Source organism: Palaemon carinicauda, chromosome 15, assembly GCF_036898095.1.
Source record: "Palaemon carinicauda isolate YSFRI2023 chromosome 15, ASM3689809v2, whole genome shotgun sequence".
NCBI lineage: Eukaryota > Metazoa > Arthropoda > Malacostraca > Decapoda > Palaemonidae > Palaemon > Palaemon carinicauda.
In genome coordinates this window covers 25,544,216-25,551,715 of record NC_090739.1, presented here as the reverse complement: position 1 = coordinate 25,551,715, position 7,500 = coordinate 25,544,216, and the positions used below count along the sequence as shown (strand labels likewise).

The following is a 7,500-nucleotide window of genomic DNA, read 5'->3' as shown; positions in this document are numbered from 1 at the left end:
AGCTTATGTACCATGGTTTTCCACTGTCTTGGGTATAGTTCTTTTGCTTGAGACCACACATTTGCACTCTATTCTATCTTATTTCTATTCCTCATGTTTTTATGAAGTTTTTATTGTTTATATATGAAAGATCTATTTTGATGTTTTAACTGTTTTCATAATATTCTATTTTAATTGTTCATTACTTCTTTTGTAGTTTATTTGTTTCCTTCTTTCATATCCTCACTGGGCTATAATTCCTGGTTGGAGCCCTGAGGCTTATAGCATCCTGTTTTTCCAACTAGAGTTGTAGTTGAACTAGTAATGATAATAATCATATACACATGATATGTGGTTTGGCCTAGAGAACAATATCGTTGCATTTTCAGATGATGCCACTCTTTGCATCAATTCCATCTCTTGGGGTTGATTGTAAGTAGGTGAAGGACAGTGGCCCATCAACCTCCAGATCTCAGTATTGATTATGTTTCTTTAACACTGTATGACTGAAAATTTTAGGTGGGATTCTTAATAGCAAACTCACTTTTGAGAAACACGTTAGGTCTCTTTCTTCTTCAATTGCTAAAAATGGCTTATTTAGAAATTGTTTTAATTCTTTTTATAGTATCTTGTTTCATGTATTGTTCTCCTGTCTAGTCTTCAGCTGCTGAATTTCATCTTAATTTGTTGAACACTAACTTGCGGTCTCTTAAATTCCTTAATCCTGATCTAGATATTAATTTCTAGTAACGTCGTTCAGTTTGTTATTTATATATGTTGCATATGATTTCTTATAATTTTGACCACCCTTTGCATTCAGATGTTCCCATACCATGCCATCCTGCTCGTATTACTACGTATGCAGTTAATTCTATTAGCCAAGCCTTCTCTATCATAAGGCTCAATGCTACACAGTATTTTAGAAGTTTTTCCCTGCTATGAGCAGACTGTGGAATGATCTCCATAAGCGGGCATTTAAATCGTTGGAACTTTGGAAGTTTAAATTTGCCGCGAATGTTTTCATGTTGAGCAGGTTGATATAAGTCTCTCTGCGTAGTTTATATATGCCAGATCTACACCAATGTTGTTATTGATATTAAAATATTCTACATTAACCATTCATTACTTCTCATGTAGTTTATTTATTTCGTTTTTTCCTATCCTTGCTGGGCTATTTTGCCCTGTTGGAGCCCTTGGATTTATAGCATCCTGCTTTTCCAGCTGTAGCTATAGCTTGGCAAGTAATAATAGTAATATTTATATACATATACACACACGCATATATATATATATATATATATATATATATATATATATATATATATTATATAAATTTTATTATATATATTACGTTGGCTAGGGCACCAGCCACCCATTTAGATACTACCGCGAGAGAGTTATTGGGTCCTTTGACTGACCAAACAATACTAAATTGGATCCCTCTCTCTGGTTACGGCTCATCTCTTTCTTTGCTAACACATACATTGAATAGTCTGCCCTATTCTGTCCACATACTCCTCTTGTCTTCATGCGCCTGACAACACTGAGATTACTAAACAATTATTTTTCGCCCATGGGGTTAACTGCTGGAATGAAATGGTTCAGTGGCTAGTTGGCTACTTTCCTCTTGGTAAGGGTAAGGACAAGGGTAGAAGCAGCTCTTCTAGGAGAACGACATTCCAAAATTAAACCATTGTTCTCTAGTTTTAGATAGTGCCATAACCACTGTACCATGACCTTCCACTGTCTTGGATTAGAGTTCTCTATCTCGAGGTACTCGGGCTCGCTGTTCTGCCTTTTTTCACTTCATTTTTTTTAATAACTCTTTATTGCTTATATTTTAAAGGTCTAATCTAATGTTACTACTTTTAAATTATTTTCTTTGATTGTTTTTTTTTTTTTTTTAGTTTATTTATTTTCTTATTTCCTATCCTCGCTGAGCTGTTTTTCCCTCTTGGAGCCTTTGGGCTTATAGCCTTTCACTTTTCCAACTAGGGTTATAGCTTAGCTTGTAATAATATATATGGGATCCCTATAATGTCAGTTTCTTGGCGAACTCAGATAAGTCTGAGTTAAGCGAACAGAATTATAAAGGATCAATGGAAAATGAACCTTTCATCTTGTTGACCCTCTTTTCTGAAATTTGATATATCTAAGGTCATCAAGGAACTGATATCACATAAATCCCATATTTTGTATAGATACGAAGCATCTGTTTATGTATCCCATTGTGTGTCTGACCACGTCAATGAGAGGAAAATACGAATTTCAGTTAACTTTTCAAATATCTTTCGAGGGTTGTTACATAATGCTTATCACGTGTCAGGTGTAGTAATGCCATGATTAGCAACGTTGTACTAGTCAGGGCCACCCATACTAGGTTTTGTTTGCTGTGAGCGATCAGACTAAAGTATCCCACCATCACCAATCCGCAGTGGCCAGCGTGGTGATTAAAACTGGCCAAATCCTTGATATGAATAAGGTCATGTTTGAGGCTATTGCCATACAGTGGCCAAGTGTATATATATGTATATGTATATATGTATATATATATGTATTTATATATATATATATAAATATATATATATATATATATATATATATATATATATATATATATATATGTGTGTGTGTGTGTGTTTGTGCGTGTGCTTGCGTGTGTTTATAATTTATTTATATATATTTGAAACATGGGCCGCCATGATAATGTAATTCTTATTCAATTTGAAACTTGAACGTACCTAGTGATTGTACATTGAAAACTAAGATAATAACCAGATTAACTTACCATTCAATACCTAAAAGTTTTTTTTTTTTTTTTTTTTTTTTTTTCTTTTTTTTTTACCACCACCCTCAAAACTTGAACCTAACCAAGCAAAATTGATCTTTCAATCAGGAGGTGAGTCCTCTCTACCCTGAATTTGCTCCTTCTCTGTTCCGGAAGTCCTTGCAACCAATCAATAACTCTATTTTCTGAACGGTTGACGGGTCACCCAGTTTCTGTTTGAAGACATAATATCCTCAATCCGTCTATCGATTTGCTGTCTCCATTCAGCCAGCCGCGATATTCGATAGCTCATCCTCCTTTGTGTTGCATTGTGGCTCCTTTGTGTCAATAGCTTTGTTTGCTCAGTTCACGGATCATCTGACCATTATTTTCCCTTAGACCTTCTTGCTTTGCATTAATTAGATTTTTTTTCTTTAGAAGGTAATGATTGTCGGGTGAAGAGGTTGGTTTCTTTGTTACATTTTTGGGGTCATTGGTTTGAAGCAAAGTTTTTTTTTTTATTTTTGATTATCGCCATTTTATTATTATTATTATTATTATTATTATTGATATTATTATTATTATTATTATTATTATTATTATTATTATTATTATTATTATTATTATTAGCTGAACCACAACCCTAGTTGAAAAATAAGGAGATTTTAAGCTAATGGATTCCAACACGGAAAATGAGGAAAGTGAGGAAAGTAAATAAGGAAATAGATGGAATAATGTGCCTTAATGCATCTTCAGGCAATAGCTTTTGGGCAATATGCAGAGTCGTCTCATATTTCCTGTAATATAGGTGATAATATAAGTCAGATATTGGGTGTATGATGCAAAGATTATGTTGATATACAAAAAACATCTGATATTTGGTGCTAATGTTGGCAACTATCTTAGATCAAATATATGACGTATACTGAGCCTTGACGATAAAAGGTATAGATTTTTTCATTAAAATTTCACTAAATATGTAAAAGATCTTGTTTTATTTTATGAAAAGTTTGACAATTTTCAAACTATTCAAATCATTTGGTCATTAATTGTTCAGTTCAAAGTTTGACAATATAATTAATGCATTGAATATTTGGTGCAAATTCCGGGAAATATCTGAAAGTTATTAACATTTGGTGCAAAGTTTGTCCCAATATACAATTAACTTTGGATATTTAATAAAAATTTACGTCTAGTACACAACACTTCTTGAATATTCGATGCATATTGTTTGTATACACAAAGAGGTTGGATAGTTTCGGCCAAAATGGGATCAGTAAATAAGGGCTCTTTATATTTTGTCGAAAGGTTTCAAGAAGAGATGATAAGAGATGCCAGATTACCTATCCTTCCAAAGATAGAGTTTTCGAGGACAAAGAGTAACCGTGACTGTTTAGTACCCCTGACAGTGAGGCATTTGCTGACCAAATGCACCACTTTTAGCACCTTAAGAAATATATATCTGTTTGAGGTTCGAGGTGAGGAGGGCAGGTTCATCCTTACCAAGATTCTTGGGCAGGATGTGTTGTACTCCACTAGCGGTATTTTTAGATTTATTTCAGAAGCAGATCTACTGAAAACTATTTAGATTTCATGAGAACATTTTCGCTAGTATGGTTTTAAATTGAATACCCTTTTTGTTTTTTATTTCTAACAAATTATATAGGTGTTAATGACCTTCGATGTCAGGATGCCAAAAAACTCCTAATCAGTCAATCAATCTATGTATTACGACGCCACATTTCCACTCCAGAATTCTCCGTCCGCGGTGTTAGTAACCAAGAGTAAATCAAACAGAAGAATGTTTACACAGTATATCAGTTATGAAATATGCATACACATAAACATTCTGTACATGCTGGAGCATTAATCACTCTCAAGCATCCATGATTCCGTGTAGCGTAATAAGTGGACCAATTTAGGCCGTTGAAGATTTTCATTCATTACATAGTGAGATCCATATTTCTTTTCGAGTGTGCTGAAAAAGTGAATTTGAAAAATAGTTACACACGTACATACAGTACTCGCAAAGTAAAGATTTGCAAGCGTGATGTAAATATTGATAACCGAACATACAAACATACACACATACATACATACATACATACATACGTACTTACCCTTGGATGAAACTGTTGGCGTAAGGTAAATAGTCTTTTTAAGACCGTAATATGTTATTAATGTATGAAATCATTTTAGTGATTTAAAAAAAAAATGAAATATATTTCTAGAGCTTCTACAACATGGTGTATAATTTCTGATGCTAAATAATTAGATAATAGGTAAAGCTGAGAAGTTAAAGAAAACCCATTATAAGGTCAACTTGAATCAACATATTTACGGTGCAAAGTTATTGAGAACCACTATATATATATATATATATATATATATATATATATATATATATATATATATATATGTATGTATATATATTATATATATATATATATATATATATATATATATATATATATATATATATATACACACACATATATATATATATATATATATATATATATATATATATATATATATATATATATATATATATATATATATATATAAAACACGAGATTACAGCTAGTAAGACTAATCGATATATGATCGATAGACTGTCTTTTGAGGTTTTGGGGGCATTGCATTTTAGATAACTAATGTCAATATAGTAATTCAACATATGCTAATCGCCCCTTTGTAATATATAGTAACGTGTCTATATATACAGTATATACTGTCACGCTAAGCGGCTCGGTCTTTCCCCCGTCCCTCGGGTAGAGGGGAAGAGGGACTAATCATACCCCCAAAATTGCCGAACCTGGGGATGGGGAGGGTTGAAACTGTGTGTGTGCCTGTGAAAGCTTATATATCTAAATATTTAGATGTGAATTCTGACTGCTCGTTTAAAAAAAAAAAAGGTGAGGGTTAATAAAAACGCAGGTAATCCTGTATTCGTAATTTTATTAGGAAACATTGAAGACCCTGCCAGTGTCTACTGGTTGACACTTAACAAATATTTGGATTGACACATAGCAAGACAAAGTGAAATTCGAGGTTTTTTAAATAATGTATGACGAGAAAATCAATAATTTTCCAAAAATGTATGACAATTTCTAAAGTAAATGACAATACTTCATACATGAGAGATACACGTTTTTATTTGTTTCCTTGACCATAAGGGAAAAATAAAGACGAAAATAAGTCATACGTTATTGGAAGGAGACAAATATATTTACAGCATATCAAAGTCCTCTGAGGTAATGACCCTTGTCTTCGTCCACTCCAGGTTTCATTTCTCTATGACTACAGCTTTATTTGTATTACAAAATATATATAATCAAGTTGGCGCAGTAATTGCTGACATTAACTATGCGATATATACATACGTGCTCGAATGTACCCAGGTACATGCTGTATATGTTTGTATGCATGTACTTAGATACATGGGCATTCACATAAATGTATATATTTACTTACACAGAAATTCATACATAAACATATACATTAGTGTGTACATTTTTCACTTACAAAATTTCACACATTCACCTTTGAGAGCCGCAAAACGTAATATATGACGAATTTTACTTAAAGAATTGTACATTGAAATATATGACGATTTTTTTTTATTTACAGAGTCGCACAACGTAATATATGACGAAATCTGCTTACAGAGTCGTAATAGGTCACTACGGTTATTTCATTCACAAAGTCATACAGCCTAATATTTGACGAATTTAATTTTCAAATAATTTTAACTCACGTGAAACGTAATATAATGTAGTGGTTTTATTGAAATGTTTGAGACTTGGAACATAATTAATATGTGTTGGTATATTTTGGTTAAAAAGAAACACTGGGATATGAATATAAAAATTAAGATATTTTACCATCCTTAGCAATAAATATGTTAAGAACAGTAGAATTATATTATCTGATTCTTCATACAGAATATGGTATTGATTTTATTTCTCCAATGCGTTATGACAACTACCAGTAATGCTATTCATAAGGACAGAACCATAAGAAATGATAAGATTTTTAGGATATTTAATTCAATATTCTATATTGTTTAGGTTCCCGATAATTCCAATTTTTCTTTCTCTAAAAATGACATATACTAATAAAAATATTAATTGAACTATTCAATAAAATTTAATTATTCATTTCAAAATGAATACCTTCAAAATAGTGTTTACGTCTTCCACTAAACTGTTCAAACTGCAAAACTAAATAAAATCATCTGTTGATAATGAAAAGTGAATTATTCGTAATTATAGTTATGAGTTGAGAAAATCATACTTAACGAAAGAGGTTATTATGGAATACTATCATGACACTTAGTATCCAGTCAATTATGTTTGTTGTAAGTGAATGAAGAGAAATAATTAATGATTGATCTTATTTAAATGATTATGAATTATGATTTATAACAGATTATAATGACTTATAATTATGATAGCAATCATTATCAATTACAGTTCAATATCTATTTAATCACATTTCCTTCTATCTTTGTCATTCTTAATAACAAAATGAATAATGTTCACTTTTAGCTAGACCTGAAATTACCTCGCTACGTTTCAAGGAAAAAGTTATATGACTACATCAGCTATTTATTTCAAATATTTGTCTTAATATTTTTCTCTGTATTTTACCTAGTTCGTACAAAAAAGTATATATATGTACATATATCTACATATAGTTATATGACACGCATTACACTGTACATTATATTATGTATAAAGGTTTCAACA

The 7,500-nt window shown here is 31.5% G+C and overlaps 1 protein-coding gene across 2 annotated transcripts in view; it reads right to left on the bottom strand.

Annotated features, from left to right (window-relative positions):
• Positions 1 to 5,702: 5,702 nt before the first annotated feature.
• The window catches only part of LOC137654527 (opioid-binding protein/cell adhesion molecule homolog), a 50,134-nt gene continuing 48,336 nt past the window's right edge, over positions 5,703 to 7,500 (bottom strand). For both annotated transcript variants that reach the window (XM_068388234.1, XM_068388236.1), the window contains exon 8: positions 5,703 to 7,500. This exon is cut by the window's right edge and continues 648 nt beyond it. The gene's annotated coding sequence lies outside the window, so the exon portion shown is untranslated.